This window comes from Lampetra planeri, chromosome 55 (assembly GCF_965212315.1).
Source record: "Lampetra planeri chromosome 55, kcLamPlan1.2.h2, whole genome shotgun sequence".
Classification (NCBI taxonomy): domain Eukaryota; kingdom Metazoa; phylum Chordata; class Hyperoartia; order Petromyzontiformes; family Petromyzontidae; genus Lampetra; species Lampetra planeri.
The window spans coordinates 2,371,828-2,396,330 of record NC_136161.1 but is presented as its reverse complement, the minus strand read 5'-3'; the positions used below and the strand labels follow the sequence as shown (position 1 = coordinate 2,396,330).

General features: G+C 46.6%; 1 protein-coding gene across 1 annotated transcript in view; it reads left to right on the top strand.

Annotated features, from left to right (window-relative positions):
* LOC144735516 (scavenger receptor cysteine-rich domain-containing protein DMBT1-like) overlaps window positions 1-24,503 on the top strand; it is a 376,933-nt gene that overhangs the window by 207,720 nt on the left and 144,710 nt on the right. The window lies entirely within an intron of this gene.

Genomic DNA, 24,503 nt, shown 5'->3' with positions numbered 1-24,503 from the left:
GCACCTTTCCGTAATGTCGATCAGAAAACATTTTGATTGTTCGTAGTTCCCAGCAGTGCTCTTTATTTACCGAGTTCAATATTAACTCTGGGACTGTGTGGTGAGTCTGTGGGTTTCTGTGTGAGTCTATGGGTCTACTCTGCAGACACGGGTGCCGCTCCTGCTGGCAGTCAAAAACAATCACTCAGTGCAGATTGACAATATAATTGTCACAGAATGCTTCCATAAGAATAGTTTTTTATGGCAATAAAACAGGTGCTAAGATGTCGATACACCAAAGAGATAACTTTTGCAAGGCATGAAATCTGCATTAACCAAACGTACATGTCGCAAAACATGCAAACAAACACGCCCTGATAATAGAGGGCATTGTCTTTGAAACTGATTGGCTTACATCAGAGACAGCCTTCTTTATGGCCTTGTCTCGCCAGTGTCAGACAGAGAACGTCAAAAGGCGAACAGTACAAAAGCAATTCAAGTATCAGAGCATTTATAGCTCGGGTTGAGCAGCTATACAGTTTGCCAAAAGTACGTGTGGTTACTGGAGTTTTAATGCTTTGCAAAAGTTATTTATTTGGTGTTTTAACATCTTATCACCTCCTGTTTTATTGCCAAAATGAGGAAAACCTATTCTTATTTTTAATTCTTTTGATACTGCCTAAAAAACGTCTCTTATATAGAATGCTTCCAAAAGTCCATCGCCCGTCCACGTCGTAGAACCTGGGGAATAGATGGTGCGGAGTTCTGGCACAAGTCCTGCAATGGCAGAACAGGCAGAAGTGGATACGTGTCATCCTCAAGGGTTGTAGCAATCGGGCAGCAGTGGCGTCTCTAACATCTTAGGCAGAAGAAGCTGCGCTCTGGGTCAATGGCAAACATGTTCTTTTTACGACACTCTGCGCCTCCCCGACCCAATGGGGCAGAGTAATCTCGGTAACCCAAACGTGTAATTTAAAAATAAAACTTTACAGCACCAGGGTGTCAGGACCTAATTTAAACCGTATCCATTACATACAACGAGCAGGCAATGTGCGGATGACTGGAATAGCTGAAAGCCCCACTGGTGAAGGTTATGACACGGTGGAGTTGCCAGCAAGGACACCAACACATTTCAAGCCAGAGCTGCGAGCAACATTCCGGATTGGTGTCTGGAATGTGGTCACAATGAACGGGACAGGATACCAGGAGGCAATCGTAATCCAACTGGCCAAATATAATAGCATAATCGCCGATATCACGGAGGCAAGACTCACAAGAAAAGATAAAGCCACTATTAATGGTACAACCATCCTGCATTCCGGATGTCAACATCGCGTTTGTGGGGTCGCACTCATCAGCAGGTTACCTCTCAATCAATCGCTTGTATCATGGACACCCGTTTCACTACGAATCTTGCTGGCCAGGATACAGTATCGACATGGATATCTATCGGTCATTGTTGTATATTCATCAACTGAATGGTCAAGCGCTGATGAAAGAGAACACTTCTATGATCAAAAAAGTGGCTCGCTACTTTCTATCCCAAGACGTGACACAACCATGCTCCTTGGAGAGTTAAATGCCGTTACAGGCACCAACCGAAGCGGCTTCGAATCTTTCACGACAACACTGCCAGACTTCTGTCCTTCTGTTTTCGGCTCATGGTATCATAGATTAAACATCCACAGACAATTATTATTTGTTTCTTTCGGTTAAGTCACGTCTAAAGATAAAATAATAAATTAAATTAAATAATAGAATACGACGTTTCGATTGCAACACAAGCAATCATCATCAGGTATAATGAAATAGCGACATAAAATCTAACCAGAAAACTATAGACAGACATATTAGCAGACAGATATCACCAAGAAACATAGCGAGAGCAACACAGGTAACAGAGAGGGGTGATCGTCTCTGTGTGGTGGCCTTAAATAGACAGAGGGGGGGCGGAGGCAGAGAGAGGGAGGAGGGTTAGAGAAAAAATTAGCATATCAATGAGTGGTCAACAGACGTGGTGCCGCGAATTCGATGTCACGGCAAGCAAGCCTGAAAATCAGGAGAAGGACACACTAAAATTAAATAACCTAGTAAAATATCGAAATGTAATGTAATACAACACAGAGGGTCGGTCAACACACAATTAACGCATAGCCTGGTTGATTACGTATTTCAAAGATTGCTAAGTTAGAATTTAAGTGTGAACAATCTAAAGAGAGGACACAGGCAGAGAAAACAAGTCGCTAGAGAGAGAGAAAAAAGATAAGCTTAAAACTTAATTCTAGATTTGAAGCTTTCGTGACTGCAATGATTCATATTCTCAGGTTTTTTCGGTAAAGTCACGTAGGTAAAAACATTAAAATTAATGAAAGTAAAATAAAACAAAACAAAATAAAATTCACGACGTTTCGGAGGCAACACAAGTCTCCGTCATCAGGTGGGACCGTCACAGCCGAATTAGCTGCATCAAGTGATCAAGTGATGCAGCTAATTCGGCTGTGACGGTCCCACCTGATGACGGAGACTTGTGTTGCCTCCGAAACGTCGTGAATTTTATTTTGTTTTGTTTTATTTTACTTTCATTAATTTTAATGTTTTTACCTACGTGACTTTACCGAAAAAACCTGAGAATATGAAGCTTAAAACTTCCCCGTAGAAGTGGTTCAATCTTAATTTATGAACTTTCGTGACTGCAGGAATTATTATTTGTTTCTTTCGGTTAAGTCACGTCTAAAGATAAAATAATAAATTAAATTAAATAATAGAATACGACGTTTCGATTGCAACACAAGCAATCATCATCAGGTATAATGAAATAGCGACATAAAATCTAACCAGAAAACTATAGACAGACATATTAGCAGACAGATATCACCAAGAAACATAGCGAGAGCAACACAGGTAACAGAGAGGGGTGATCGTCTCTGTGTGGTAGACGTGACTTAACCGAAAGAAACAAATAATAATTCCTGCAGTCACGAAAGTTCTAAAATTAAGATTGAACCACTTCTACGGGGAAGTTTTAAGCTTATCTTTTTTTTTCTCTCTCTCTAGCGACTTGTTTTCTCTGCCTGTGTCCTCTCTTTAGATTGTTCACACTTAAATTCTAACTTAGCAATCTTTGAAATACGTAATCAACCAGGCTATGCGTTAATTGTGTGTTGACCGACCCTCTGTGTTGTATTACATTACATTTCGATATTTTACTAGGTTATTTAATTTTAGTGTGTCCTTCTCCTGATTTTCAGGCTTGCTTGCCGTGACATCGAATTCGCGGCACCACGTCTGTTGACCACTCATTGATATGCTAATTTTTTCTCTAACCCTCCTCCCTCTCTCTGCCTCCGCCCCCCCCTCTGTCTATTTAAGGCCACCACACAGAGACGATCACCCCTCTCTGTTACCTGTGTTGCTCTCGCTATGTTTCTTGGTGATATCTGTCTGCTAATATGTCTGTCTATAGTTTTCTGGTTAGATTTTATGTCGCTATTTCATTATACCTGATGATGATTGCTTGTGTTGCAATCGAAACGTCGTATTCTATTATTTAATTTAATTTATTATTTTATCTTTAGACGTGACTTAACCGAAAGAAACAAATAATAATTCCTGCAGTCACGAAAGTTCTAAAATTAAGATTGAACCACTTCTACGGGGAAGTTTTAAGCTTATCTTTTTTCTCTCTCTCTAGCGACTTGTTTTCTCTGCCGGTGTCCTCTCTTTAGATTGTTCACACTTAAATTCTAACTTAGCAATCTTTGAAATACGTAATCAACCAGGCTATGCGTTAATTGTGTGTTGACCGACCCTCTGTGTTGTATTACATTTCGATATTTTACTAGGTTATTTAATTTTAGTGTGTCCTTCTCCTGATTTTCAGGCTTGCTTGCCGTGACATCGAATTCGCGGCACCACGTCTGTTGACCACTCATTGATATGCTAATTTTTTCTCTAACCCTCCTCCCTCTCTCTGCCTCCGCCCCCCCATCTGTCTATTTAAGGCCACCACACAGAGACGATCACCCCTCTCTGTTACCTGTGTTGCTCTCGCTATGTTTCTTGGTGATATCTGTCTGCTAATATGTCTGTCTATAGTTTTCTGGTTAGATTTTATGTCGCTATTTCATTATACCTGATGATGATTGCTTGTGTTGCAATCGAAACGTCGTATTCTATTATTTAATTTAATTTATTATTTTATCTTTAGACGTGACTTAACCGAAAGAAACAAATAATAATTCCTGTAGTCACGAAAGTTCTAAAATTAAGATCCACAGACAAACTTGGATCCCATACGATGGTCACACAACTAAATAAATAGATCATATCTTGACCAAGGACAGAATCATCTTGAAGTCATACCGGGTTTTCCGTGGAACAGAGGCACCTGCTAACATTGACCACAGGCTGGTTGTCGCACAAGTTACCCGTTCCCAACACCCACGAAATATGCAGGCGTTAAGCAGCATGGTGTCAAGAGACTCAGGGACAGCCTCGATACCACAGATACATTATCCAGGGCAGTTGAGGCTTGCTTGGCAGACTCAACCATCTCTCCAGAAGATTTTGATGTCGAATGTGCCTGGTCCCATGTACGAGACTCCATTGCACTGGCTGTTGAAGCTATGGTGGGCCTCCGAAAGCCAGTCTGTAAACCCTGGCTCTCTGATGCCACCTTCCAGGCTGGTTACACCAAGGAACATCACAAGCTTCAGGGAATTTTCATAATTTGAACAACAGATGATCAACAGAAGTATCTGAACTCCCTGGCTGATTAAGTTGAGTTGGGACTGTTACACAATGACATGAGGACAGCTTTATCTGTCATCAAACGTCTCAGAGGAGGTGGAAAACATACTGACAATGCTCCTATCACTAAATCATACGGTTCTATTTGCTCATCGGTGGAAGAAGTCTTCACACGATGGACTGAACATTATGCAGCATGGCTGAACCACCAACCAGCAGATGCTTGTCCTGAATTGGCAGACACTGCAACTGCAAGCAATTTTGATTCAGACTGTCAAACCAACACAGACATTCCTACATCAGAGAAAGTGTGTCATGCTGTCATGAAGCTTAACAAATGCAAAGCAGCTGCACTAGATAGTATTTCTCCAGAACTTTTGAAAGGTGCTCTGCAGAGGGTAACATCAGCACTTCAGGAAGGTCCAAATGTCCAGCAATGTATCTGCTGATTGGAGAGACAGTATAATTGTTACTTTATATACAGGGAAAGGATCCCGTATGGCATGCAGCAATCCTCTCGTTCTTCACCAAGCACCTGTTGTTGCCAAGATTGTCGTGGTCACACAAAATTTTGAAACTTTTATTAGCGCATCGTATAGAGCTCGTCGAGAGGAATAGATTGCCGCATCGTTCGCCTTCAACAGACATAAAATGCTCTTTGGTTCTTTCGGTAAAGTCACGTAGAAATAAAATAAATTAAATAATAAAGTACGACGTTTCGATTGCAACACAAGCAAACGTCATCAGGTAAAACTAAATTGAGAGAGACAAAATACAGACACGGAGACACACAGACAGACACACAAGCAGAGAGAGACAACACAGACACACACAGAGACACACACAACATAGACACACAGAGACCCAATGCCTCTGCAAACATATAAAGGTGTCAGTTTTTGTACCAGTTGAAAGGGTAAAAACCTATTACTACTAGGAATTGTATTATTAACAGGTTATAAAAAAAAGGTGTCAGTTTTGTTGCCGGATAAAAGGGTAAAAACCAATTATCATATTTTTTCTTCTGGAAAAGGAGGTTCCAATGGTGAGGTTGTTCTATTGTTTAAGGCAGAGGTGTAGTTAGGGAACTCCCGGTCATCGCGGTGTCTGGGTGGTGGTCGTGCCCTGCATCTGCCGTGCGCTTTCAAGGAGGGAGCATCCGATGTTGATGAACCTCCCAGGCCTCCACACAGAGGCGTAGCTAGGGCGGGGGGGCAGGGGGGTACATATGTCCCCGGGCGCCAAGGTAAAAGGGCGCCAAAATGAGGCTTACAACGTTACATTATAACTTATTGCGGCGGGCGCGGCAGCCTGAAACTACTGCACAAATCTACACCTCAACCTAAAAGTTTATATATCCCGCCACACACAACCTACATGTCATGTAATTACATTTTGGTACGCGCGCCTATTAAGAACTTACATGAAAGAACGTCCCAAACAACAGACAGGCGCAGTCTTTCAGCCTTAGTCACTGGCCTGTTTTTGGTGGTGGAAACTACGACGGTCTGAAACACGCTGGAGTGCACGATCAGAAGCTGTTAAAGCTATCTATGAAGGACTGGATGAACTAGTAGGGCTGCTAGACAAATTATCAGAGGACGTAACTATGACGCCTGAAACCAGAAGTGATGCAGAACAGTTACAGGCATGCGTATAAAATTTAAACTTCATAGTTTTATTACATTTCTGGAATGTCATTCTTGGAAAAATTGATCGTGTTCAGAAGTGCTTACAGGATGCTACTATGAATTTCAAGGAAGCAGCAACTGATTTTGAATTTTTGGAGCATGAATTTGTCAATCTTCGTGATGATTTGAGCCAAGTTGCTGTAGAAAACGCCAAAACAAGATGCACAGCCTGGGAGATAGATGTGGACAGAAGAATTAGGCGACGTCAGAAGATTCCAGGAGAACTGGCAAGAGATGCAGGACTTTCAACAGAAGAAGAAATTGTGCGCGTTATGAAGAGCGTATTTTATCGACTTCAACATGAGATGTCAACACAGTTTTTACGACTAAAAGACCTGAACACAAAATTTGGATTTCTGCTGGACGTAAAAACTCTTCTATCCGACACAGATGTCGATGCAATTCGTCGAAATTGCACAGATTTTGGAAATTTCTATGACACCGACATCAATGGCCACGAACTTTTCACAGAAATTGGAGATTGCAAAATGTTGCTCAGTAAATGGAATGAAGTTCTACCAGAAACTCCTTTGGATCTTATTGTTTTTATTGTGTTTTATGGAGACGACATATTTCCGAATTTGCGAATTTCACTGCAAATTTGATTAACAATAGCAGTTTCAATTGCAAGCTGTGAGCGGTCGTTCAGCAAATTGAAACTTATTTTGTCGTATTTGCGTGCTTTAATGGCACAAGATCGTCTCAGCGATCTTGCTCTTCTTAGCGTTGAAAGAGAAACATTGAAATAAACAGATTTTGATTACGTGATTGACCAGTTTGCGACAGTGAAATCCAGAAAAAATAATCTTTTGTAGACTATGTCAACCAGTCTACGACAGTGACTGAGTGAGCCATGTAATATAATTTCTATAAATTTGCTTCTTTAAATACAATGTTTCATTAAAATTTAAATTGTTATTCGTTATTCGATGCAATAGGAAAATGTGATTAAACGGGGCAGGGGGGGCGTGCCAATTTTATAGTTCGTCCCCGGGCGCAAAATATCCTAGCTACGCCTCTGCCTCCACATTTCTGCAACCTAAAATACCAGGGGTCTGAGGCTGTAAGCGGCTCACTGCATCAGAACTCAGAAGACTGAGGCTCTACGCTGCGCTGGTACAAGGCCGGAAGAGTTACAAGTCCTGAAGTGTCCTGACTTTATTGCGCAGTTGGGTGATTCTTGGGGGTTTATTGTTTTGTGATTGTTTTTGTGTTGTGTTGAATATTAAAAGTCAGTGGTTCTTCATTTGCAGTTGACTGTGCTTGAGGAGTGGCTGTGCACCAAGAGCTCGGGTGGACCGGATTTCTTCACGAGTTGGTTGGAGAGAAGTCCTGTGGGGACCCTGACGGACCCCAATCCAACTCTCATCCAGGTCTGGTTCAGACAATCTTCACTGGTGTCGGCCGTCAGTGGGAATCGAACTCGAGTCGCCAGGTTCGTCGCGCAGCCCACTAACCACTACACCACCGTTTCCCATGTGGTGAGAACACTCACATGATGACTCGAAATCGTCATTTTCTCTGTGCTGACCCACTTTCCTGTAAAGTTAATCAGTACAAACATTATTATTTGTATTTATGACAAACACCACTTATCTGCTCTGTTTAATATTTACTCTACATGAGTGGCTCGTGTTCACGGAGGCAGAACGAGCAGCAGCAGTTCGTGGGAGGCAAGAGCTTACAGGTTGTGATTTTCAATTCATGAATCCAAGGATCACTCACCGGGTGAATTTAAATGATGATACAGTATTCTTTGAGTCTTTCGGTAAAGTCATGTAGATAGATTCAAGTTAATAAAATTAAAATAAACAAAACTACGTTTCGATCACAACACAAGCGATCGTCATCAAGCGATATGAATTCCTGCAGTCACGAAAGCTTTAAGTCAATGATACAGTAATTGCCATTTTTATTCAGGAAACCACACTGATTGGTGGGAATCTTTGTCAAGTGTGTCCTGGTGCTGCTGCTGCGTTGGCTTTTATCTAAAAAAGTGTTCCGCCATTTATTGATGAGTTGTGTTATTAATTAGTATCATTATTCCCGACGAAGGAAACTGGAGCGCCAAAATGTCTCTAGATCAAAGAGCGCCATAGCGAATCAATGCTCTACGGATCTCGCTTAGCAAGATCTGCCTGCAGTGAAGCAAGATTGTCGACGCTATGATACAATCAAAAAGGACTGCAACTGAATCGCCTATCATGCAGATGTTAGCTAATCAAAAAAGAGGGTGTGCCACGTGACGTTATACTAACCAAAGGAATCACTCGATCCATGGATCGATTGGCACATGAATCTTCACAGCGATTAACTCACAAATTATCATTAACCTGGCATTTTTTATGTTTACTATATTCTTTTGCCCGTTTTTTATATTAATGAAGAGCAATGTATTCGGATGTCCGATTTTATATTAAACTTGAATCTGTGAGTGTATTCAAAACAAATTACTCTCCAGAACGTGTGCATATAGTTAGTTATATTTATCTACTGCTGGATGAATGCTTCACTCTCCTAGACTTCTTCCCCCTCTCATCCACCATCAGCATCATCAGCCAGGGTCTCTCCACTGCTAAATGAATGACTCACTACCCTAGCCTTCTCCGCCCTCTAATGCACCATCGGTGTGGCACTCATCCACAAAGAGCGACGCTCGGCGCTGCTCGACCAGGGAGCCGAATTCCCCCAGCGGAGCGCCCACCCCGTCCATGGAGACCGCCCCGTGTCTAGGAACGGTAGAGCGGACTGCTGCTGCAGGTCTCCCACCCAGTAGCTCTGCTGTTTTTACTCCATTGTCGCTCAAACCATCAAACTGTCATTGTCGCCTCATCCATCACACACAACACACCCTATACCTTCTCAAACAATGGGACCGCATATATTGTAAAAAAAATCATCCAGTCTAAAATATTCTATAATTTCATATTATTTGTTTCACAAGGCCTGTACCTGCCACCATTATCTTAAAGAATAATGTTAGACATGTCTTTCTACTTGTAAAAATAATTTAAAATTTTGATTGCACTCTATTACAAAACACATTGTAAAACTATTCATATTTATATTGTTTATTAGGTCTAATGTGTAAATCAATCCTTTCCCATTACCACCACATCTTCTCCATCACTCACCTGTAACTCAATATATTTAAAACAGACAGGTTAGTTGCAGTAGCCAGAGGCAATGCGTAGAGCGGCGTCTTGTGGAGACTGGAGGGAAGGGGCAGGATCGAGGTTCTAGCTCAGGCCTCTCTACCCTCACCAAACAGTATCATGCTGCAGCGTGTACATAATTCTTTGGCACATGTCATGATGGGGCACTGCAAGATCCGACCATGTCCATCCAAAGTTCGCTGATCTGCATTAGCTTCTGATTGCCAAACGAATACATGAGGTTGCATTCATTACACAAAGTGCTTGCGACAAATGAACCACCATACCTTGCTAATCTCGTCAAGAGCATGAACCATCCCGCAAACTCTGGTCATCCTCGCAGTGGCTATTGGCTAGCAATCAAACAAATATGGTTACCGCATCGCGCGCTTTCAGATGCACTTCTGCGGCCATCTGGAATGCTCTTCCTTCTGATATTAGGACGCCACTTGAGCTATGCACTTCAATCTAGATTGAAAACGAATTTCTTGGGAACTGCTTTTTGTGTTTAGTCCTTTACCTGAAAATCCGATGTTCACGCTTGGATATATACGGTGCAAAATAAATTCAACATACATACAAGACTGCCAGCTGAAGCTTGAGTGCTGGTCTCCCAGCTGAAGTTCAGTGGAGCGGATGTACTGTGCAGAAATCGATTTGGTGGTCTGTGTCAGGATTGTTTAGGGCCATAGGCGTGAGTGAAGTTCTGGCTTGAGGCCTTTTGAATGTGGCTTTGCCATTGCATTTCTCTGGAGTGCGTGGTACCATTTAAGGTACCGCTCACATTTCCTTTTGTATGTGTTTGTTATTGTTTTCACTCGCAGAATTAAGTTTAGTACAAATTTTGACACAGAAGAAAGTTAAAGATGAAGTAGGACATCGGAATACACTAAATCGCGGCTATGATGCAATCGGACATCATAACATTGCTTTATAAGCAGATTAATATAAACAATATGCAAAAATCGCACAGAAATACCGTTGTTTTGTATGATCTGTGTACCGCAGGATGTAATTTAAGATAAAATCCGTTAACGAAAAATGTAACTTTGAATAGTGCATTGTGTACAGCTCGTCACGATGAGTCGATTTCTGCATCGCCGACCATCAACAGACTAAAAATTGCTGCATCACGGACATTATGCGAGAGCCGGGGTACTGTGGTACCCAGGGGTACCGCCATAAGGGTCAAATATCTGAACGGTGTTTTCGTTGGGTATCCGATTCTTTCGCATTACAATACTGCGGTGGTTAGTTGTTAACTACTTCCCCTGGTATACAGGAGCTTGTGAGTTCGATACTAACCTTGACGCCTGCATATTTGGAGTTTGCACGTTCTCCCCGTGGTCTCGTGGAGTTTTCTCTGGGTCTTCCGGTTCCCCCCTTCCATATGCGTTTAGAGTATTGCTGCGATAAATTTCCACGTGAAAAGCCACTTTGTTGAGTTATCATGTGTGGCCCGGTCGCTTCTGAAAAAGAGCTATATAGTTCAGTGGGCCTTACCTGGTAAAATAAAAAATAGATTTTAAGTTAACCCACGACCTCCTGCATACAAAGCGAGGTTAACATCTCGCCACCGCGGCGCCCACAATTCTTGCCCCACAGAATGCTGATTCGTTACACCACTCTTTGTCCTGGAGAAATTCGAGTGCTCCGGTTTCCTCACGCGTGAATAATAATAAACACAACTCCTCATTAAATGGCTGAAAACGTCTTTAGCTAAAAACCCAACGCAGCAGGACCCTCTTGACAAATATTCCTACAACACAGTGTAGCTTCCTGGATCAAAAAGGCAATTATCATTATTTAAAATTCACCCAGTGAGTTGGTTTCATGAATTGAAGATCACAACCTGCAGCTCTTTCCAACCATGAACTGCTGCTGCTCGTTCTACTGACGTGGACACGGGTCGCTTGTGTTGAGTCAATATTAAACAAAGCAGATAAGTGGTGTTTCTCATAAATACCAAGAAACAATGTTTTTACTGATGAACTTTACAGGAAAGTTGGTCAGCACAGAATAAATATGACATCGTGTTCTCAGCACATGGGGAGCGGTGGTGCAACGGTTAGCACAATGCTCTCCGAACCTGGCGGCCCGAGGTCGATTCCCTCTCACGGCCAACACCAGTGACAATTATCTGAACTGGTCCTGGGTCTCCCCTAAGTCGACTCAGTCTCAAATGAGTACCTAGTGCGTTGTGTAAAATATCGCCACCAGGGAGACAAAGGTGGTCCGGGCGTGGTGCTGACCCCCCACTCCCTCGTGTGCTATGACAGTCTTCGTAAGTGATCGCGAACAGCACTTGCCACAAAAGTCTGGGCAGGCTATATGGGGGATCTTTGTTTGGTTCTCAGCACAGCGATAAGTAGACGTCATCGTGTGGTCATGTGAGTTTTCTCAACACAGAGATAAGATGATGAAGTGATGTTGAGTTGTAAGAAGTGGATTATGCAGTTGGGCTGTCAGTTTGTGGGTCTAGACTCGTGATTTTCTAGTCCGGGTTTGAAGATTTGTGAGTCACGTGACTCTGAAAGTAGGGTGTTCATAGTGCAGCGAGAATGGTGTTCATTGTGCAGCGAGTAGTATGTTCATGGTGCAACTTGTAGGATGTTCATGGTGCAGCTTGTAGGGTGATCGTGGTGCAATGAGTAGGGTGTTTATGGTGCAGCGTGTTTGTGCAGTGTGTCGGGTTAACGTGTTTCAGTGAGTAAAATGTTCGTGTTGCAGTGAGTAGGGTGTTTAAATATGCATTGAACGAATTGAACGACAACACCAGTGACGATTATCTGAACCAGGCCTCCCCTTGGTCAACTCGGCCTCAAATGAGTACCTGGTGTGATCTGTTAACAACGCAATTGGTGAGACAAAGACGGCCGGGCGTACGTCGTGCTGGCCAGCCCACTCCCTCGTGTACCATCCCGGCTTTCGTAGGTGCTCGCTAACAACCTCTCACAGCCTGTTACGAGGCTATACGGTGGACCTTTGTATTTGTCTATTCCCTGTTTGATCTGAGTCACTGCATCACCACCACTGCTGCGCCTCTATGTCCAGCAACGCCTGGGAGATTCTGCGACCCGGGAAGGACTTGGCTGCCGACCAGAAAGCCAACCGGCATGGACGCAACGGGGGTGACTCCAACGTGTACCGGCCTCAGGGCCTCTCCCGTAAATACTGAGTCTTGGCGAGCCTAGGAACCGTGACCACTGTGATGACTCAGCACACGTGGGTGTGACCTCCTGACCTCATGATGAAGGAGGCTGCGCTCACGTTTAGCTTAAATTCAAAACAACCATTCCACTCAAACTCTTGGCGTCACATCAACCCTTTGTGTAGATTTGTTTTTTTCCCCATACAATGGATATAATGGGACCTCCCTTGCCAGTACCAAAATATGAGAATAGGTTTTCCCCTTTTATCTGGCAACAAAACAGGTGATTTTGTTTGCATTCTGACCACAAGTATTGTGGTTAATGCAGACATGATTCCTTGTAAAAGGTTTCAGTTTGGTGTTTTAACATCTTAACACCTACTGTATAGTGAACGTTATTTCAAATACATTTTTGGTTAGAAAGCGTATGTGGGGGACCAAAAATCAAATAAATCAGTGTTCAGAATTCTCTACTGACAACATCAACTCGACAATGTGCGAAGTTCAGGTTTGTAGCCCTTATAGAACTGCCAGGTGGCTAATCACCCCTCCTATTGGGAGATTTAAAAAAATAGGAATTGTAAGGGTATGTTCACCTAACTTCAATATATATTTTACTTGCACCTTTGTACAACGTATATATTTTTTACTGATTGTTAAACTATGTAGTAATACTTTGTGGTGAAAACATTTGAAAACATCGTGTTGCATTTGATCTGTGATGGTACTCAATACCACTTCTATGCAGATAAGACATACATTTACATTTCATCAAAATTGAATACTGCCTTTGCTCTTTCACAAAGTGCTTGCAATCTACAAATTGTATAATAAATGAAGTACGAACACCGAGGTGTTGCTTGTAGTTTCTCACCATCCCACTCATTCTGGTGGCAGTGCGAATGTTCCTGTTGATATATGAGTGACAACTGTATCTTCCCACTTCATATCCGACTCAGCTCAGTCATTCACAGCTCATGTTAAACAATATGACAATACCAGTCATTTCACATCGTAGGTCTGAGACTTTGCTTGTCCACTTTTGATGCGGAAAGGCTGATCCGTGTCTTTAAAAAAACTGGAACACTGTTCTGTTTTATACCTCTACCGCAGTACTGGATACACTCTGCAAACATCCAGAACACTGCTGCCAGACTCGTATCAAGATTCCTGGCGTATGGATGAATGAGTCTGGTCCTCGATTATCTCCACTGACAACCTACAGAGTTCGGAGTTGAGTTGAAGGTTCTCTATTTATAAGCTGCCATGCAATAAAAAGTGGACAACGAAGTCATCACGCGGACTTATTGAGCCCCTTTTGTGTGGCCATCCCGAGGGCTTCATTCTCCATGGCTGGTGCCCTGTGCGTTTTAATGGTAGGTTTATTTGAACAGTGAGAGACAGAATAACAACAAAAAAATCCAGATAAACGCACGTCAAAAATGTTATAAATTGATTTTCATTTTAATGAGGGAAATAAGTATTTGACCCCTTCTCAATCAGAAAGATTTCTGGCTCCCAGGTGTCTTTTATACAGGTAACGAGCTGAGATTAGGAGCACACTCTTAAAGGGAGTGCTCCTAATCTCAGCTTGTTACCTGTATAAAAGACACCTGTTCACAGAAGCAATTAATCAATCAGATTCCAAACTCTCCACCATGGCCAAGACCAAAGAGCTCTCCAAGGATGACAGGGACAAGATTATAGACCTACACAAGGCTGGAATGGGCTACAAGACCATTGCCAAGCAGCTTGGTGAGAAGGTGACAACAGTTGGTGCGATTATTCGCAAATGGAAGAAACACAAAATAACTGTCAATCTCCCTCTGCCTGGGACTTCATGCAAGATCTCACCTCGTGGAGTTGCAATGATCATGAGAACGGTGAGAAATCAGACCAGAACTACAGGGGAGGATATTGTCAATGATGTCAAGGCAGTTGGGACCATATTCACCAAGAAAACAGTTGGTAACACACGTCGCCGTGAAGGACTGAAATCCTGCAGCCCCCGCAAGGTCCCCCTGCTCAAGAAAGCACATATACATGCCCGTCTGAAGTTTGCCAATGAACATCTGAATGATTCAGAGGACAACTGGGTGAAAGTGTTGTGGTCAGATGAGACCAAAATGGAGCTCTTAGGCATCAACTCAACTCGCCGTGTTTGGAGGAGGAATGCTGCCTATGACCCCAAGAGCACCATCCCCACCGTCAAACATGGAGGTGGAAACATTATGCTTTGGGGGTGTTTTTCTGCTAAGGGGACAGGACAACTTCATCGCATCAAATGGACGATGGATGGGGCCATGTACCGCCAAATCTTGGGCGAGAACCTCCTTCCCTCAGCCAGGGCCTTGAAAATGGGTCGTGGATAGGTATTCTAGCATGACAATGACCCAAAACACACGGCCAAGGCAACAAAGGAGCGGCTCAAGAAGAAGCACATTAAGGTCCTGGGGTGGCCTAGCCAGTCTCCAGACCTTAATCCCATAAAAAATATGTGGAGGGAGCTGAAGGTTCGAGTTGCCAAACGTCAGCCTCGAAACCTTAATGACTTGGAGAAGATCTGCAAAGAGGAGTGGGACAAAATCCCTCCTGAGATGTGTGCAAACCTGGTGGCCAACTACAAGAAACGTCTGACCTCTGTGATTGCCAACAAGGGTTTTGCCACCAAGTACTTAGTCATGTTTTGCAGAGGGGTCAAATACTTATTTCCCTCATTAAAAGGCAAATCAATTCATAACATTTTTGACATGCGTTTTTCTGGATTTTTTGTTGTTGTTATTCTGTCTCTCACTGTTCAAATAAACCTACCATTAAAATTATAGACTGATCATTTTTTTGTCAGTAGGCAAACGTACAAAATCAGCAGGGGATAAAATATTTTTTTCCCTCACTGTAGCAGAGCAATTTCACCACGGGTATATACTGGACAAACGCCCCCCTAAGAAACTGTTCACAGACCAGGGTCGAAAATGTTCTGCTAATCTATTGCACAATGTCTGTGACATAGTGAGAACTAATAAAATGCTCACTTCGCCGTACCGCCTTCAGCGCGATGAACAAGTGGAAAGACTTAACCACATGCTGTCTGCAATGTTGTGACATATTATCACAGACAATCAGACTTACTGAGACTTACACATCCCAGGAGTCGTTGGGGCATACCGTAGAACGCCACACGCATCGACCGGGCTTTCCCTCTTGTTGAGGTACAGGAGGGACCCAGAGCCACCAATTGAAGACGAATTGGTGGCTCTACCTGCTAAATCGGTTTCGTGGCTGGCCTCCATACATGCTGCCACTATAATGGTTGCGACAAGCTCGCGAAACCACGATAGCTGATTTCGATTAAAAGCTTTCGTGGCTGCAGGGATTCATCTTCTTGGTTCTTTCGGTAAAGTCACGTGATTTTAGCGAAAGAACCAAGAACACGTAAGCTGAGTCTGGTAGATCGCAATCAGCTAACAAACGCATGCAAAAAAAGACAGAAACGCCAATGCCTTTCGAGCAGGGGGATCAGGCGTGGTTACACTGTCTCCAGGTCCGGGTGAGGACATCAGCTGAACTGCACCGCCCCTGGCAGGGTCCTGTAGAGATTTTCCAAGTTCTTCACCCACAAAGTGTATGCGTCCAGACAGGACACCAGCGATGGGTGGGTCACTCAGTTTCAGACAGACCGGGTCCGGGGGTGCCATGACGTAAGCCAGAGACAAAAGCATCCTCCTACGGAAAGTATTGCTCCCGCAATATCTTACCCTCTTCTCAGGAACGTCCCCAATGAACATCAGCAGATTGGCGGAGGCCGACAGAGTCATCCAAGATAGTATGGTTCCACGACCACTGAGCAACTCCGTATGAGCCGCGATTCCCCCATATCCCTCCGCCTGAGTACACGTACGCACGCAGCACACACATACGTAGTGTCCCGGTGGGGGATCGCCTGGCACAATGTGTTTTCATCCGAAGGGCCCCTAGGTGGAAAGTCCCACGGTTTCCCTTTACTAAGAGATTGGCCAACCCTCCCAGGACAAATCACATTGCGGCGCTCCTAAATTGGCTTAAAATTATATGGGCGCACCAAGGTTCACTGGGCCAGCCGCAAAGAGTCATGCACGACATCGGGGAAAGGGCGGGGGTGAAAGAGTAAGCGATCAGAGCAGACAATGAGGGCGCCACCGACTACGTAGATACACCGGGTGTGTATTCGCCAGCTGGACGCCCTCTCGGAATAAACCGGCTGAGTCAGGGATTAATGGATACAGGCACAGAGACAATGGGCCGAAAAATAACGTAACGTAACACTCTGTGAAAGAACAGAAACACTTTGAAAATCACAGGTAGGTGCATGATTGGCTGCACAGGATAACATAACCCCAGATGGGTTTTTTTCGAATCAATGGGCATAAATAGGGGAACCCAAAACGGTTCAAGTCAATCTAGATTTGAAGTTTTTGTGACTGCAAGGATCCATACTCTTTGGTTCTTTCGGTAAAGTCACGTAGGTATACAATAAATTAAATTAAATCATGACGTTTCAGGATCAACACAAGCGTCCGTCATCAGGTGTGACAACCACAGCCCGAAACAATTGCTGAAGTGGGCAAAGGAGCTTCTCTAACAAGAGGATAGAGAGGTGACCCGATCATGTTTAAAGCCAGCCTATCACTAATCTCACTTAAAATTAACATATAAAATGTCCACTTCTGATTGGGACCATATAGATAACATGACAGTCTCCTCTGCTAATTCGATGTCAACCAAATGTAAAATTAACTTGATCGCTAAATGCAACGTCTTATCAAAAAAAAAGCCAGATCCACACGTTAAAAAGTTAGTTGTCAACAAGATTGTCATCAATCAGAATAACGTCCCAATTTCCAACAGCCTAAAATCGGTACTAGCCAAATGATTGAATTACACAGTCACCCCCAAACATATTCCAGTGGATGATATAATTTCCCAGGTCAATGTAGCCCTCAAAGGCTTGGGAACATCCCGACAGACGTTGCTATATCTGAAATTGCCAGATCCTTCAAAATGCTAAGAACCCCATTAGTAACATCAGCAAAGACGAGCGCTCTGAACTCGCAAAATTGAAAAAGAGAAAAGTCATCCTCCCGGCCGACAAGGGCAATGCTACTGTCATCATGGATAAAACCACAAACAACAACAAAATCCAGAACCTTCTTAATGATGGCAGTTACACCAAAATCAACAAAGATCCAACTAACAGCCTGACTACAAAAACCAACAACATCATTACCAGTTCGACTTCTCTAATCGATCCTGTCAAACGGTTCTCCCTGAAACCTTCTGCTACTAGACCACCCAGATGCTATGGTCTGCCTACGATCTGTAATAACAGCTATAGTGGGTTCACGTGGGGGATTGGCTTGCCGGTCCTGCTTGTAGCCAATAAGGGTCGAGATAGGGAGCGTGGGGCCGGCGTGATCACGGCATGTCATCAGGGGTGATTGGCCCAGCCATTGGGGCCCCAGCTAATGGGGATCCGGATAAGAGGCGTGGTCCCGGGAGTGACAGGGAACCATCGAGAACGGTCGAGATTGCCCATGGAGGATTGGCTGGGGGGACCACGTGACGAAGGGATTAAGAGGGAGGAGAGAGGGATGATCGAGAGGAGACGGGGAACTGAACGGGGTGAGAGCCACGCGCGAACGGGGCTCCGGGTGCCACGTGCGCGGTGGGAGTTGTGGGAGTCTGCCGCTCTCCGTTGTCTGCCAGCAACGGAGCGTGTGGGAACAAGTGTACCGTGAAGTGAAAATAAAGAAGACCGATTCCGAATCCGTCTCCGGAGAATTATTACAGATCCATAAAGAAGTCACTCAACTTCGGCCCATCGTTTCCACTATTAACTCACCTAACTACAAACTGACCCGTTTTCTGTCTGATACCTTGCTTCCATTCACTGGCAAGACTACCTCATCAGTACATAACTAGGCTCACTTGGTCTCTCTAATCAAGGTCATTTCACTGTCCCCAGATGATTTTCTCGTCAGCTTCGATGTAGCCTCTCTGTTCACCAAGGTTCCTGTTCCTGACACCTTAGCAATAATTGAAAATGTAGTCCAACATGGACTGAACCCTGATGTTCCTACTCTGGTTAGGCACTGCTTTACCAACACTTACTTCACCTGGAATGGTACTTTCTACAAACAAAATGAAGGTACCCCCATGGGTTTCCCCTTATCACAAGTGATAGCGAATGTTTTCATGGATGCATTTGAAACAGATGCCATCCAGACATCCACCCTATGTCCTTCCTTTTGGAAGATATATGTAGATGACACTTTCGTCATTTGGCCACATGGCCTGCCAGCATTGAACCAATTTCTCAACGACATTAATTCCATACACACATCCATCAAATTCACCATGGAAGTGGAGGAGGATGGTAAGCTACCATTGCTGGATGTTTTGTTTGAGAAGAAACCTGATGGCTCGTTGGGACACTCTATTTACAGGAAAGCCACCCACACAGATTCCTATCTGAAACCTGATTCCCACCACCATCCGGCACAGAAGAATTCCCTCATCATAACACTACACCATAGGGCCCACTGCATTTCTGACCAACACCACCTAGCCAGTGAACTGGAACACGTACACCAGACGCCGATCAATACCATCATGTTACCATACATAGCAGGCGTTACCAAAAATATTTCCAAAATCTTAAACAAACACAAGATCCAGGTCCGATTTAGTACAGTACACAAAATCCGTGATCTAATCCCATCTGTGAAGGATGTCATTCCTGACATGCAATATCCTGGAGTCTACAAACTAAGTTGCACCTGTGGTAACTGTTACATTGGAGAAACGAAACGACATATCTCGGACCATGTTCGCCGTGGCTGACCATTGCTATAACGCTGTGGGCTCTCATGATATTGTTCTCTCCGAGACCAAGGTACTCTGCAAACCCTCAGGCTACTATCAAAGGTTTGTTCATGAAACCATCCAGATATATAAACATAGACGTAACTTCAACCGAGTAGATGGATACAAATTGAGCAATCATTGGAAGGATGTTATTAACCAGGTAAAACCTTAACTGCTTTGCCTTTTTATCTGTGTAGTGACATAAGAAGGGAGGGGCTGCTGGGGGCTCTGGGTTCCCAGGTGGGTCCAGACGCTTAAGCCTCTGGGCGCCAGGCGTTGAGTTCCCAGGGGGTCCAGACGCTTAATCCCCTTGGCGCCGCCAAAGGGGGGGGCTGTGTGTGCTCTGTGGGATATCTGGGGGCGCACACGGCCCCACCCCTCGTTGTACCAGGCATAAAAGGAGAGCTCCCTGGACGATCGGGGCCCAGTTGTAACTCAAGACCCAAGACCCACGACCAGCCATCTGAAGACCCTGGGATGCTGTGAGAGCCAGCGCTGGGACTCTGGAACTCCCGACTCTACGACCTTGTGAGGGCGAGTTCCGGAGCGTAGCCAGAGTAGAGTATCTAGGCTGTGTAGCTAGGCTGTGTACCTAGGCTGTAACAGAGTATCAGGACTGTTGGACTGTTGGAGTGTTGTATTGTAATAAAGAAGTTACCTCTACAAGTGTCTCCGGAACCTGTTACATTTGGCGTCAGAAGTGGCAATGGAGACAAGAAGTAAGCCACGTACCTTCAGTCCTGACGGCGATGTTGAGGAGCAAGCGGCGACGGGGCAGCCAACTCGGGCCGACAGCGACGCTGCACCGCCGGCTCAGCAGTCGTCCACCATACCTGCCGATCCTCCTCCAGCGTCGGGAGCAGCAATGGAGGAAACGCTGCTTCGCCTCACCGAGCTGCTCCACGCCACCGTCTCCATCCTGGACGACATGCGTCGCTCACAGGCGGAGACAGCAGGGAGAGAGGAGGCGCAGCGGCCGCACCATCCCGCTGGCTCCCACACAAAGATGGCGGCCGTTCCCGCCGCAAATACATCCGGGTGTGTCGTCACTTCTGCGGGGGGAGCAGTGGCCGCTGGGAGCGACGTCACTTCCGGGCCCAGCGTGGGCCAACCCGATGACGCCGCGTCATCAGCGCTGCGTCCCTCACCGCCGGGTGACAGCTGGTTGCAACCAAGCAACGCCGCGTCATCAGCGCTGCGTCCCTCACCGCCGAGTGACAGCGCTGCGAACGCGAAGCCAGCTTCAGCCGGGTTGCCAGGCAACGAAAGCTTGGCTCACGTCCACCAACGCCTGCCGGCACTCAAGGCATTTTCTTCAGAGGGGGGTGAGTGGGCAGCGTTCGAACGCCGGTTCGTCTCTCTTATAGAGACGTCCGGCTGGTCGGAGTATGAAGCGCTCCAGGGCCTCCCGGCCACGCTCGACGACGACTCCCTCGCAGCACTCCTTACTGTGCCACGCGCAAAACGTGCCACGCTCACGGATGCCCTTCATCAGATGCGGCTGATTTATGGACCCCCATCCGAAGCACGTCACCGCTTCGATGCGAGGAGGAAGAAGGCCTCCGAGTCGGCGATGGGGTACCGCAGCGCGCTGCTGGCCATGGCAAAGGTTGCCTACCCTCGCATGGATGAAGACGCTGTGGAGTCACTCGTGCTGCAGAAGCTCATGAGCTTGGCCCGCCAGCTTCGAGTTGCCATGCCGACAGCCGACGACGACGACGACTTCACGTCGCTACGTGCTGCCAGGTGCATCCAAGCACACCTACATTGCGATGAGGACACGACCATCGCCGCCTGCGCAGGCCCACCTGATGCACAAGCCTATGACGTGCATTCGGGGCCTCATCAGGCCTTCGCAGCAACAGAAAATCGCGGATCGTCCAACTGGCGATCCCAGCGAGATCACCACCAGCGGGACCGACCAACCTCGCGCCAGGACGGAGCGTCCATCGTCTGCCACAACTGTGGCCTTCGGGGCCATGTGGCGTCCGGCTGCCGGGTCCCCCGACGCCGGACTTCAGGACCTCCGGCGCCTCGGCCACCACCGTATCCTCGGCATACCCAGGCGAGTCACGACACCTCGCACTCTCGGCCCCCACTTACAACAAGCACGCACCCTCACACCACACAGGGGGGTCATGCTTCGGAGGAGGGGGATTCGGGCCCATCATTGAACAACCGGGCGCTCGGACCGGGTCAATGGTCCGAGTTGGCCCATAGGGTCGTTGCCGCTGCGGCAGGGTCCTCTGCCGTAGTGGGTTCCATCGAGGGCGTTGATGTTCGTATGTTGATCGATACGGGTGCGTCGGCGACCATCATTTCAGACATAATTTATAACATTTTGCCCGATATATGCCGTCCCTTGCAGCCAGTTGATGTGCCATGCTATGCCGCAAATGGGGGTTCGTTGGGCATCACCGGACAGATCAATGCTCAGATCCGCATTGCTGACGTCCAATTAGTTGGGCCCATTTTGGTCTCATCAACCCTCGCCGTTCCGTGCCTCCTCGGAACAGATTTCTTGGGGAAGATGCCCATTAAAATTCTCATTAACAAAGGGTGTATTGAGCTCCCCTCCGGCCGACGCATGGCCTTCCTACCCACACCCACTCGGTTGCACTCCGCATCTACGACGGTGCAGGCGTTGGCGGCGTGCACAATTCACATTCCTCCTGGCTCTCAGATGTTAGTTCCCCTCCGGTTTCGTAAACCCCTTGATTACGACGCGTTCATGGGGGGTGCTGTGATCGGGCCTTCGCGTTCAGCTGAGCGGGTGTCGGACCTCGTGTGTGCACAAACGCTCGTGCGAAGCGACCACGACCCCTTTATCCAGGTCCTTAACGCGGGATTGGAAACGGCCGTTATCTGTCAGGGAATGGTGCTTGCTCACGCGACGCCAGCCCCGCCAGAAGATGTGATCGTGGGTCACGTAGGGGGCGAGTTCTCTTCCGTTGCCAAGCCAGGTCCTGACACAGGATGGCTCGACGCGCTTTGCTCCACTTCTGCCGATTTGTCACCATTACAGCATGCTAAATTACGCACGCTGCTGAGCGATTTCGCCGACGTTTTCAGTCAAGGCAAATTCGACATTGGCTGCACTAAATTGCTAAGCCACCACATCGACACGGGTGATGCCGCTCCAATTCGTCAAAACCCATTCCGGTTGAGCCCGGCCGAAAAGGAACATGTACGGGTGGCCGTCAACGATATGTTGGCGGCCGATGTCATTGCGCCATCAAATAGCCCATGGGGGGTGCCGATCGTTCTTGATAAGAAGCACGACGGGAGCCTCCGCTTTTGTGTTGACTTCAGGAAACTTAATAAGATTTCTGTGGCCGACGCCTACCCGCTTCCCAGGATGGACGAGTCGCTCGATGCCTTAGCAGGTGCGCATTACTTCTCCACCTTGGATCTCCTCTCGGGGTTTTGGCAGCTACCCCTTGATGACGCATCCAAACCAAAGACGGCCTTTCGCACGCCGCAGGGACTGTTCCAATTCAACAGACTTCCCATGGGTCTTCACTCGGCCCCGGCGACGTTCCAGCGCCTGATGGAGCTGGTCCTCGCTGGGCTCCAGTGGGATTCTTGCCTAATCTACCTCGACGATGTAATCGTGTTCAGCAAAACTTTTGATGAACACCTCACGCGATTGAAGGCAGTTTTCCTTAAAATGCGAGCGGCTAACCTCAAATTCAAACCGCAAAAATGCCACCTCATGAGGGATTCGGTTCGTTATTTGGGCCATATTGTCAGCCGCTCGGGAATTGCCACGGACCCCGAAAAGACAAATTGCGTGCGCTCATGGCCAACTCCTACCTCTGTTGGGGAGGTGCGGAGTTTTATCGGCTTCGCCTCATATTATCGACGATTTGTTGCGGGATTCGCATCTATTGCGAAGCTCCTCCACGCATTAACGGCCAAAGGGGTCAAATTCCGATGGGGAGAGTTAGAACAGGCATCGTTCAATGCCGTCCGAAAAGCACTGGTCGATGCTCCTACCCTGTCTTATCCAGATTTTACCACTCCGTTCATTCTGGATACAGACGCCAGCAACACCGGAATTGGAGGGGTGCTGTCGCAAATTGTCAATGGAGTGGAGCGCGTCGTTGCCTATGGCAGCAGGGTGCTGTCGCCCGCGGAGCAACGTTACTGCGTGACGCGCCGCGAATTGCTTGCTATCGTTTTTTTCATAAAGCAGTACAGGCCATACGTGTATGGCAGGCATTTCACAGTACGCTCCGACCACGCGGCGCTACAATACGCCTTGCGAGTGGACCAACCATCTGGACAGCTCTCGCGTTGGCTCGAGATCCTCCAGGACTTTGCGTTCACTGTCATTTACCGCAAGGGGATTCAACACGGGAACGCCGACGGGTTGTCGCGACTGCCGAACAATGGGCGCTGTGCTTGTTTTTTGGGTGCGGGGCGTTGTAGGCAGCCTGACGGGGTACCGCCCCCATCCCTTGCGGCCGCGGCCGGGGATGGGGTCGGGGACCACGGGGCTCCCTCCACGCAAGTTCCGCAGGACGCATTGCTGGGCCTCGGGTTGGACGACTGGGGACGTCTTCAGATGGAAGACGTCTCCCTCCTCAAATTGAGACGCCGCGCTAGGGATGCCGAGGGTCACAGGGGGCAGGGGGGCCCCGTATCATATGTCATCCGGGAAGGCGTCCTCATGCATTGGGATGGGGGGTCCCAATCCCACACATTGGTGGTGCCCACCTCCCTGCGGGGGCGACTTGTGTGGGAAACCCACAGTCGCCTCTTGCACTTGGGTGTTCAGAAAACACTAGCTAAAATCCAATTGGAATTTTTCTGGCCGGGCATGGCAAACGATGTGGCTGACCTTGTGCAAGGTTGCACAGAATGTGCACG